The 12,500-nt window shown below is 48.2% G+C and overlaps 1 protein-coding gene across 7 annotated transcripts in view; it reads right to left on the bottom strand.

Moving 5' to 3' along the window:
* LOC125030332 (F-actin-monooxygenase Mical-like) overlaps positions 1 to 12,500 on the bottom strand; it is a 207,044-nt gene that overhangs the window by 118,856 nt on the left and 75,688 nt on the right. For 3 of the 7 annotated variants that reach the window (XM_047620339.1, XM_047620363.1, XM_047620313.1), the window contains exon 1: positions 3,692 to 4,188. The exons of 1 other annotated variant lie outside the window; for it this stretch is intronic. The gene's annotated coding sequence lies outside the window, so the exon portion shown is untranslated. Of the gene's footprint in view, positions 1 to 3,691; positions 4,190 to 12,500 lie in introns of those variants that run through there. 3 more of the 7 variants (XM_047620356.1, XM_047620347.1, XM_047620373.1) reach the window with 3 other exon arrangements.

The following is a 12,500-nucleotide window of genomic DNA, read 5'->3' on the forward strand; positions in this document are numbered from 1 at the left end:
GGAAGGAAGGAAGGAAGGAAGGAAGGAAGGAAGGAAGGAAGGAAGGGAGGGAGGGAGAAAGAGAGAGTCATCACGTAATATTTCGGTCAAACTCGAAACGTTCTGAGAATTAATATTCATTATCATATTCTTTACCTAAAATGAATTAATCATCTGATATTAACCCGTCTTTCGCTAGTATTCATTGAAATCGCAAATTGAAAAGATGACTTCCAGAGGAAGGCAAATTTACTATCATTATCATTACCATTATTATCACTATCAATACTTAACATCAACAACGGCAACAGTAGTAATGACAGTATTACTAGTATAAATAACAACAACAAAATTCCACCGCCACCAACGCTGCGCTCCCAACGACGTCCAAAACATCCTCCGCCTCATCCCAGGGTCGAGATCACAGGACGCAACATCCCCCAGCGACGTGTAACACCTGCTGTGCCGATGAAAGAGGAGTCCGCAGGCAGCGTCTGGCAACCCCCCCCCCCCCTCCCTTTCCCCGAAGAACGACGGCCCAGGAAAGATCTCGATCTCAATCTCTGTCTCTATCTCTACAGACGGAGTTGCCGGAAAGTTACTTGCTTGTGGATCTACGGGAATCGTCTAACGTTTCGAACGATGCTGATTATATTAATAGCAACAAAGCTTCCTTCCACAAATATAAAAACATATATCCACAAAAAACGAGTATACGAAGCGGATACATGTCGCCGACACCGCAAAAACAAGCCGCTATCTTGACCTGTGACGAACCCCTGGATAGACCCTGGCGAACCCAAGGAGTCACACCGCCGTGGCAAGGTCCTTGGCTGTGACAACACGTCGCACGTGCGTTCTTCACACGGCCGCACCACCACCGTCCGTGAAATAACATTTCCTTTAAAATCCAGGCACTCGAAATAAAGTTAAAGTTAAAAATTTAAACTAGTTGTTAATGCTAGACTTTTCATACCCATAGGAAATATATATTCTTCATGCGGGGAAATGGACAGCAAATGTAACAATAATTTTACCAACAAGCTGCAAGACTGCTACTACTAATGATAATTATCATTATCTGGCCTTTGCTTCCAAAGGCCAGACAAACGGACACGGAGGAAACAATTCTACGTCGAGAGTAGGGGGGAGGTAAGAGAGCGAGGGCGGGGGGAGGGGGGCGAAGGATCTCCGCCAGTGCATACGTGAATCCAAACACGTTTCCCAACGCACAAGAACGGTAGTGCATGACGAGACGGTAATGCATGACAGATCTATCAAGAAATCGCGACACGCAGGTTAGTCTGAACGGTCTTGGAATGTAGCGTTATGGACAGCCAAGGCATATCGTAACGGGGAAATTAACGTAAACTAACATGGCATGATGGCAAGACCATGTTTACAAGAATTCTAATATTAGATGAAGGATGTTACGAGACGGAACAACAGCGCGTACATAACAGCTACTCAGAAGTACATGGGAACAAACGACACAAACATGTGTTGGCGATGCAAAAGTCATACAAAGAGCAAACATACAAACAAGAGAGAGAATGCGAGAGAGAGAGAGAGAGAGAGAGAGAGAGAGAGAGAGAGAGAGAGAGAGAGAGAGAGAGAGAGAGAGAGAGAGAGAGAGAGAGAGAGAGAGAGTAGAAATACAGAGAGAGGAGAAATAGAGAGAGAGGAGAAATAGAGAGAGATAAATAGAGAGAGAGGAGAACTAGAGAGAGAGAGAGAACCAGAGAGAGAGAGAGAGAGATGAGAGAGAGAGATGAGAGAGAGAGAGAGAGAGAGAGAGAGAGAGAGAGAGAGAGAGAGAGAGAGAGAGAGAGAGAGAGAGAGAGAGAGAGAGAGAGAGAGAGAGAGAGAGAGAGTAGAAATACAGAGAGAGGAGAAATAGAGAGAGAGGAGAAATAGAGAGAGATACATAGAGAGAGAGGAGAACTAGAGAGAGAGAACTAGAGAGAGAGAGAGAACCAGAGAGATAGAGAGAGAGATGAGAGAGAGAGATGAGAGAGAGAGATGAGAGAGAGAGATGAGAGAGAGAGAGAGAGAGAGAGAGAGAGAGAGAGAGAGAGAGAGAGAGAGAGAGAGAGAGAGAGAGAGAGAGAGAGAGAGAGAGAGAGAGAGAGAGAGAGAGAGAAAGAGAGAGAGAGAGAAGCAAACAGCCATTGACTCCCTAAGAAACCTCACGTCGGAAGTAGCTCCAGAGTATCCCATGGCAGGATCACAACTAGGCAGGCGTTAACACCCGGCCGGGGATGCCCTCCACTCCACCCACACCGCAGGAGATAATTCATTAAAGGGGACGCTACCGTGCAAGGGTCAGGGCGATACCGGGGTCACAGAGGAAAGGATAAGGCGTTACGGCCGATGCAGTAGTACACACTGCTATTCCAACACTGTACACGAGACCAGCACAGGTAAGCAAGCAGGTGATCAGGCAGTCAGGTACGCATGACTAGGGAGGAGGAGGAGGAGGAGGAGGGGGGTAAAAAATGAGGAAGGTGGGCGGGGTATGGGTGGAGGAGGGAAGGGGGAGGGGTAAGGAACACATCCGGCGCTAGGGTCAAGGAGGGTCACGGCCACCTCGACACCACTTCCTCCACCCTTCACCCTCACAGGAGCTCTTTGATTACTTTACAACTCGTCGCCTCATACTTCTCGGTAACTCACCGTGTAAAAGCAAATCGCCCGCAATGATAAGCTCTATAACCTGTTGCCTCCCGATGCCCATGTCTACCGCCCTATTCCATCGGTAAATTAGACAACACAACCCAGCGTGCAAATTGCGAAGTGCGGCCAGCATGAACATCGCAAGTGAACAAAAGTTATAAAATTTACTAGCCACCTCCCTTTCCCCAAACTGACGTAGACAATAACAAACACTTCCCCCTCCCCTTCCGCCCCTCCCCCCCCCCCTTCTACACTGTCGGTCTTCCTCCTACCCTCTACCATGTACCTGAACAAGCTTCCACAGCGCATAATTCGAGCAGCACGAATAAGCACGCACACACACAAACACAAGAGACAATCGCTGAGAACTTTGCCCGTCGGAACTTCTCAAGGCCAAACACGGCAACTTGACAATTTCGCGACTTCCACTTCGAGACTTCGGGGAACATTTCGGCAGCTCAGTTGGGAACTGTGGAGCTGTATTTCTCCTCGGGCACACGCGAACATTGCACGGTGGCACAAAGACAATACTAATTGGCTTCCCTTCCACCTCGCACACGACTTTCCTTCCAGAAAAAAACAAGAAAAAAAAACAAGAGAAAAAAAAGAGGGAAAAAATCGACCCCTCTGCCCACACGGAGTTCCGCGTTCGTCCGTCACCCGAGACAAAACAATGCTGGTCTATGGGTATATTAATCTTCCGTTCCCACTGTGAACAAATTATCTCCATTTCTTGAGATCTGGCCCTTCGCCCGAGAGAATATCGAACGTACATGTTTTTTTTCCCACACACAGCTACAGAAGCAAAGTTACTTTGACACAGCGCAAATTCTTACAAAAAAAAACACAATGCAGTTCAGCTTTATATTCTCTGAAATACAACCCACAACTCTCCCCTCCTCAAAAAAATCCCACAACACTCGAATCCAGCCCGAAAAGCCTGCCCCCATGGCAGAAGTCAAACAAACAATCAAAAAAAAAAAAAAAAAAACGAGCATGCAAGTGGGGAGCGCCCCTGGTAATTAGTTAACCGTACCATATTAAGAAGATAATGACGTGCTTGAAAGCGTTGATTGTCAGATTCCCTGCGAGTGCTGAGATGCTGCTGCTTCTCCGCAACACTGCTTCATCACTGCCGCAACAAACCCACACTTTGACCACGTACTCGCAGCAACACACGCAATACGCACAATCTCGTTAATGAAGCAATTCTGATCAATATGCACATCTATGAGAGAGTAAAGCCGTCACTTCCATCACTTCGAAAGCATCTAATGCACTTATATTTGTTTTCCTCTTTCGTTATATACAGATTATCATTAATTATTTTCCTTCTTCCAACGAAAGCACAAAGCCTTGCAAAAAATCAAGAGAGAGAGAGAGATCAGTGGATCGAAATTTTAAAAGCCGGCACAAGACGTTGTTAGTATCCAGCAGCGGTCCAAGCCGAGAGAGGTATTGCGTCCCACCTTCACACGAGCACGAGCGCACAACACTGGCGTGGCTTTGACCGCCAGGCAGCCACTGGGGAGGTACGACTTGGCTGCCGGGATGCGACGGAGCTGCTTGTTGTCATCTCCGCCAGCCTCGCTGCCAGGCGCACGACGCTCCACAGTTCCCCCTGGAAGAGCTACGAAAGCACACCCGATAACGTATTTTCAGGCCTGAACGACATCCCTAACTGAGGCTGTCTGATTATCGTCTATCGCGCTTGCAGGGAAACCCCAAAATCCAAGCGTGAGGAAGCACATGACAATCTGACAGCGAGAGGGAGAGCAGGTGTGTTGCCGGGAACCTGAGCCCGACCCCAACACCTGAGCTGACCGGCCCCACGTGAGGAGACACAGCTGGAATTATGCATCCGAGGAGACTCTCGCACTCATCCCGCGATGCAGCCTCGCCTGCACTTCTTCCTGCTTCAAGGAGGAAGTCTCAAGGAGGAAGTTTCGGATGCACAAGCCTCTCCATCCCGACATGGCACTTGAGCACGCCTCTTCTCCTCCCATTGATTATTTCTATTAAAAGAAATGAACCGCAGACGAGAGAAAACGAAAAAAAGTGAAGGACTCGGTGCTTACTAATTAACCCCGACTCACATCCCAATATCCTCAACATCCTAAAATCCTGTCTGCACAAGGACTGCACAAAACCTTGCTAAAGGAGGATTAAAAACAGTTCTAAAATCCCAGCCTCATTCCGGTGCCCCGAGAAGCGTTTGTGCGGCGGGCCAGCGTGATCCCTCTCCTGGCACTGCGGTCACGGTCGCTTGCCGCAGCAGCCGCCAGTACCCAGCGGTGCCACGGGAGAAGAACGGCGAGGCACGCATGCCGTATTCTCCCTTCGTGCAACTGTAACGGGACGACGCGACGGGTCACGCCCACAGCGACAATGGGTGGGCGGAAGCATTCTCCACGCCCGCACATTGGCCTAAACACAACACCTTGTTACGGAAATGCCGCCAAAAGCCGTGAGAACCGACAAATAGCTTGGCCAAAAGCATGCAATCACGTCCGCGCACATCAAAACACACACACACACACACACACACACACACACACACACACACACACACACACGACACAGACACAGACACAGACACAGACACAGACACAGACACAGACACAGACACACACACATACACATACACATACACATACACATACACACACACACACACACACACACACACGCACACACACACGTGTCCCCTTTTCATTTAGTCCTACTTATACCGCGTGGAAATCCCCCTTACTCTTCCTCCCCTCGGGCCTTCACACTCTCTGACTTTCCAACACCTAACCTTAACACCAAAGCATCTTCACGCACTTGACCTTCTAACACACTTTTTTTTGCCTTCCCTACACTTAATTCCAAACGCACTCTCGCCTACACCCGACCTTCTCGTCTGCCTTTTTCCTCTTTGAGTGTTCTTCAAAAACATTCCCATTTCTATTTACAGTCTCCCGGTCTTACGCAATCTTTCCTTCCTATTTCCTACTCGTCCCTCGGAAAATACTCGGGGTATCTAACAAGCTTTCCTCAACATCACAGTGACTTAACAGATGGATGGATGTCTGGATGGGTAGGTGGCTATGTGGCTGGGTGGATGGATGGGTGGATGGGTGGGTGGATGGGTGGGTGGGTGGATGGATGGATGGATGGATGGATGGATGGATGGATGGATGGATGGATGGATGGATGGATGGATGGATGGATGGATGGATGGATGGATGGATGGATGGATGGATGGATGGATGGATGGACGGATGGACGGACGGATAGACGGATGGACGGATGGACGGACGGATGGACGGATGGACGGACGGACGGACGGACGGACGGGTGGGTGGATGATTGGATGGATGAATTAATTAACGAACGAATGAACGACCGGACGGACTGGATTGTATTGGATGAGATGGATTGGATAGATAGATGGAAAGCGCAAGAGGAAAAAGAGGAGAGTACAAAAAGAAACCAAGAGAAAAGAAAAACAAAAAAAGGAGAGCGAGCGAATTCCAACCCGGCCTGCCCTCGCGCAAGCACGTCTGCAACCGGCTTCGTCCGCGCGGCTCACGGAGGCCCCCAAAATGCAACACGAACCGCAAGGGGCCGAGTGGCATACAAATGCAACCCCCAACCCGAGCCTTCGACAGCAGCGCAAGCACACGCAGGAAACTCAATTCCATCTCCCAACCCAGGCATCTGATTCGCATGTGGTCGTTTACCCTTTCGGATACATAAAAAAGGCCCCTCGCACGTATCCTATATCTTACATCGCGTATCCTAAGCTCCTTTATCGTTCGGCTCGTAAGAAAGCCCGTCAGTAAAACCCAAAAAAAAAGAAGCAAATACAAAACCGAATAAAAACACTAGTCCTTAAAACAGAACAGCCTTGCATAACAAAACACACACGAGGTACGGTCGGGAGGGTCGCAAAAACAGATCAACCTACAACAACACGTACGGACAGATACGCATTCACATTCGGACACACACACTCACTTGCATGTAATACACAGATGAAACTACACCCACGCCTTTTCTCCACGGGATTCCCTTACACTACCACACGCGCTCACAAACTATAACCTAAACGCCTATAATCCCACAGCACCCCCACCCATACCCCCACAATATACACTAACTACACGCACTAACCCTCAACCACCCATACCCCTAACCCCACACCCAAGCTTCTATCACGCCCACACTGCCCACACCCCTAAAAAAAATCCCCTGCACGACCTACACACCCACACCCCTACCCCCATACCCAAGCCTCTATGACGCCCACACTTCCCCCAATCCCACAAGAGAACCACCCACATGCTTCTACACCCACCCCACACCCCAACCCCCACACAAAAACCTCTATTGCAACCGCGCCGTTCTTGCCTTCCCGGCTTCGGCTCAACATGACCTGCAAGCTGCATGAGCCTCGCCTGCCTGTCGTCGGCGGTCACGAAATGTAAGCAGGTAAACACGCTTTCGCACACACGCACGTATCGCGGTGGTGATGGTGAAAACAAAACTGTGACACTAATTATATTGAAAAAAAGAAGAAATATAATGCTATTAACCCCAACAAATAATGAAAACAAAACAGAAATACGATCAATAACTTAGACCAAACCCCCCCCCCCCCAAAAAAAAAAAAAAAAAAAAAAAAAAAAAAAAACATAAAAACACGGAACATCCAACTCGCCGACACGAAGGCAAGCACGAAAGGCCTCCTACATGCAAACGCGAACGCACGCACACACACACACACACTCACAAACTAACAAACGCCTCGCATGCACAGGCGGCTTTCACAAACGCCTCGCATGCACAGGCGGCTTTCACAAACGCCTTTCACCCACACACAGGAATGCCTGGCCCTTCACATCTCACCTATGGACTTCCGCATGCGGGCTGTCACTCTTGGGCTATTTCTAGTCTCCTCTAATCAACCCCCTTGGCTACACTGATTTATCACGGATTCAGTTAATAATCGGTTAATTATTGAATAATCAGGTAACTAACATTAATACACATGGTACTAGGGATATTAACATGAAAAATAAGATAGTGATGGTAATACAAATTAAGAGAGATGATCATGAAGGTGGCAATAACAATAGCAATGGTACTGGTGGTGGTGATGGTGGTGATGGTGGTGATGGTGATGGAGGTACAGGTGGTGGCGGCGGTGGTACTGGTGGTGGTTTCGGTGGTATTGGTGGTGGTGCTGGGAGTGGTGGCGGTGGTGGTTATCACCACCATCATCATCATCATCATCATCATGGCGACAGTGGTGGTGGTGGTGGTGATGACAATGATATTGATGATGATGAACATAATAACATTAATATTAAAAATATATATAGCATGAAAATATATAATCGTCTGCATAGCAACAACGACAACAACATCAACAAACTCTTCCCCTCCACTGCTTAGCCCACCCCACAGGGCCACTCACCCAGGGCCACTCACCCAGGGCCACCCACCCAAGGCCACCACCCAGGGCCACCCCCAGGACCCACCCACCCCCATCAGCGACCACGTGCGCAGGCAGACGCAAAAGACCGATAAATCTCTGTGGTTTCTTTTTAGCGCCGTGCAGAAGCAGGCAAGCAAGCAGGATTTACGTGTCAGCTGATGCGATCTTTGCGGTGGTCGTGACGTCACCGAGTATTCCAGATCCTTGATGTCCTTGAAGTCAATGCTAGATGTCAAAATCCGCTTGCAAAGCAACAAATAATGTACGACATTTAATTCTGACGACATCAAGGTTGGTTGATAAGAAGTTGCATGGTAATGAAAGCACAATTTTGAAACAAGGGTGGGCAATACTATAAAACAAAATACCAACTAGACTGCACTCTCGAAACCCTCGACTTCAGAAAATTATCCAATAAATTATTAAATGCGTTTTCTAACTTTCATTGCGAGATTAATAAAAAATAAACAAATAAAAATGGACAACAAAACGGCAAACACCTAACCACGACAACCACACGTACATTACAAACTAACGAACATTCGACAAACAAGCAGAGAGCAACGCGCTTGGTGCATGGGCGGGATGGAAGGCAACATCCGCCCATACCGCCCACCCGCACAGGTTATGAGGGAGTGGCAAGCCCCGGAGTACCAACGAATAATATACACACGAAAAAACTCCAAAAAAGGAAAATAAGAAAAAAGAAAAAAACACACCAGAAACGATAACCGAAAAAAATATCGCCGCAGACACAAGAAGACTACGAAGACACGCAAGCACGGCCCCTCCCCTTTCCCCTTCTCTCTCTGCTTTACACCAACCTAACTCCTGCTTCCTGCTTGTTCGTCGCTAAAATTGGCCGCTTCCCCACCCTCCGTTGTCACCGCCAGCCCGCCCGCCTCTCAAAACGGATAAATAAATCTATCTCGAATCCGGTGCGCGTACGGAACTCTGTCGGGGATCAGAATACTGCTAAGGGAGGGAAGGGGAGGGAAGGGAAGGGAAGGGAAGGGAAGGGAAGGGGAGGGAAGGGGAGGGAAGGGAAGGGGAGGGAAGGGGAGGGAAGGGGAGGGGAGGGGAGGGGAGGGGAGGGGAGGGGAAAAAAGGGGGGGAGGGGAGGGGAAAAAAGGGGGAGAGGGGAATGGGGAAAATTAAGGGTAGGAGAGGAGAGGGGAAAGGTAGTGGGAGGGGGGAAATACAGGGGGAGGGAGAAAGGGAGTGGGAGGGGAAATGCAGGGAAAAAGTAATATAATGGTGATGGTGATAAAATATAGCAACAATGATAACAACAACAAAAATAATAACAGCAAAAGCAACAAAACAGTAAAAAAAAGAAAAAATATGATAATGATAATGATAATAATCCTAATAAAAATATGATGATGATAATGATATCAACGATAACAACAACAGCAATATTCATCATCATCTTAATAACAATAGTAATAAAACTTAACTTCTTACTAAAATTCAACACGTGAATCAAGCAAGTCCTCTCTTGCACAATACCAACATGAAAATAAACGCAAACACCGCAACAACATTACTGTCAACACAAAGCGAGCGCCGTGGGCCGAGCACCTTTAATAAGCCCCTGCTGAAGCATTTTGCGTAGAACAGGTGGGACAGGAATAAATATCCACACGCGCGCTCTACCGACACAAAAAAATGGATGTATAGCTATGGATAAAATATGTAAGGATTGATGAAAACCGCGTTCCTGGCGACCATTATGGCGCCGAAATGAAGCACCATTATGGGACTTTTCCTTTATATGGTCTCGCTCACTCTGCGAGTAATTCCCGACTGGACATGGAGCGTCAAGGCAGCGGCGTCCCCGCCCATAAGGGGCTAATATATGGGCGGCGTCGTAGACTAATAGGTGGAATGAGGAGGGGGGTCGGGCTCGGAGGTGGTCGGGGAGGGGGGGTTGGGGAGGAGGGTGGGGAGGAAGGGGAAAAAACGCCCCTGAAAACTGGTCGGGCGTGGAACAGCTACTCGATATTTGTTATTCCGTCTGTCGCCTCGGCCACATTTGGGTGCCCCCGAGACGCGAAGAATGAGGAAACTGGAACCCGGTTCTACGTAGCGTAAGTGCGGGAGGACCGCTGCGCCGCGTCATCCGGTTCCACTGAGTCACGCTGGCGGAGTTGACCTGACCTTCGTGTCAAATTTTCTTGTCATCGCTGCTCGAGAATCAGGTGTACGGGCGGACCTGAACTTCCGCGACACCTCGTCTCCGTCGCCTCTTGCGAAACGTTCAACAAAGAAACTTTACTGAACCTGGCCCTACGGTACTCCAAATAGAACCCTTAAAACTCTCACACAAAAGCAATCCAAAAAACATCTCTCTCAACTTTCCCCTCTGAAAAGCATACCAATGCCAGCATTCCTCTCTCCCCTTCCCTATCCCCCTCCCCCCTTACCTCTCCCCAACCAACTCGCGCGCCGACACAAGACAAGCTTAAGAAAAAGCCTACGAAATCCTCTTCCTCCACCGCCTTGAGCCACCTAGGATCAAGAGGCGAGAGCGGCACGGCTGCCCGCTTTCCCTTCCCTCTCGTTTACAAGGTATTCCCGGCCTGTACCCTCGGCGGCAACCTGTGGAATCAGGCACAGTGCTCCGCGGTGTGGCGTGGGTAGCGGAGTACCGACGGCTCTAACTGTTCCGCGCCGCCATAAAAGTGTGAAAACATTTTTCTGCGGATGAGTTACTTTGAGAGGTGAGCGTATCTATAAATACAAGTAAAGCTCTTTGATATCAATATGTTCAGACGAGAGGAACCCCGCTAGCAAAAGGTTTACGGACGTCTTCCATTTTCAAAAGCAAATATTTTCATCTTTTTTTTTTTACTCTGCACATAAAAAGGGTCGCTACGATTTCATGATGAAATACGTTCCCAGACATTCCACATCTGACATGGCCTCTGGAGCGTCTGGAGGACGAAAAGACACGGAAATCCAATCGATCGACTCTCATTGATACTGGGTCAATGCATGCCCTATTTTCAAATTGACCTCACCCCACTTGGCTCCATTCGCAACCCTTTCCCCCCTACCTCCTTATCCCAGACCACAGCACACACCTACTTAAACAAACGCCAAAAACACAAACACCTATCCCAAATATTTCCAACTATCACAAATCTCTTCCTTCTCCTACCTCTCCCACACCCCCACCCCACCCTTACCCACACACTCACCCCACCCTTACCCACACACTCACTCTCACCCAACCCGTACCCCGCCCCGATGAGGTGAGTCAGCCCACGTGATCGCTTCAGAGGATGAGCAACGTCTATATCTGTCACGTGACCCGCCAGGCCCACTCCTAGGTCCTCCTCGTGAGATGTTAATCCCGTTTCGTCGTCGCCCACGCAGCCTCTCTCGGCACCTTCGGGTCTGTCACGCCCTTTTTACTGAAGAGTGACATATCTATGGCAGCCGCCTAACCACATCATCTACTCGCCTACATCATCTACTTTTCCACATGTATACATTTTTCTCCTTTAAACTTTTCTTCCTTATTGTTACCTTTTTATTTATTTCGTTCACTTTTCTTTCCGATCCATCCTCTCTCCCCCTCTCTCTCTTTGCAACCACACAGCGTTGCAATCCAGAGAGAGCAACAAATGATGCTGAGACACTGACCCCCGCTCGCTCCTATGCCTGCTCGCCGACGGGAAATGCCACGCGCTAGCAATAAAGTACCCTCAAGATGCCCCGCGACATCTTGAGTTGTCCTCTTGTCTTCGTGTATGAGAGCTCACCTCATGGGATGATCCTTAAGAATGCAGATAAGAAGTACTCTGTTCCCAAATCCAAAAAAGGGTCCTTCATTTATCTCAATCATTCCGCTCTGTGCCGAGTCTTTCTTCCTTCTCCCTTACCTCCCTATTGTCGCCTGTTTCATCCCTACCCTCTTTCCTCGCTTCTTCGACCTCGTATTAATTCACAACATTGCACCCCAAAGCCCGTTTTTAACCCCGCCTCTCAACTCCTGTGCCCAAGATATCCTTTCATGGGACAATCTCAACCCAAACCCTCTTGACCTTGTGTAAGTTCTAGCTCGGCAAGTTATCTATTTAATTTACATATATATACAGTATATACAGTATATGTACATGTATGTTTGTGTATGTGTATATATATATATCTGTGTGTGTGTGTGTGTGTGTGTGTGTGTGTGTGTGTGTGTGTGTGTGTGTGTGTGTGTGTGTGTGTGTGTGTGTGTGTGTGTGTACATATTATATATATATATATATATATATATACATATATATATACATAAAAATGTATGTATTTGTATATGTGTGTATATATATACACACCTATATATGCATATGTATATGTA

Source organism: Penaeus chinensis, chromosome 2, assembly GCF_019202785.1.
Source record: "Penaeus chinensis breed Huanghai No. 1 chromosome 2, ASM1920278v2, whole genome shotgun sequence".
Lineage (NCBI taxonomy): Eukaryota > Metazoa > Arthropoda > Malacostraca > Decapoda > Penaeidae > Penaeus > Penaeus chinensis.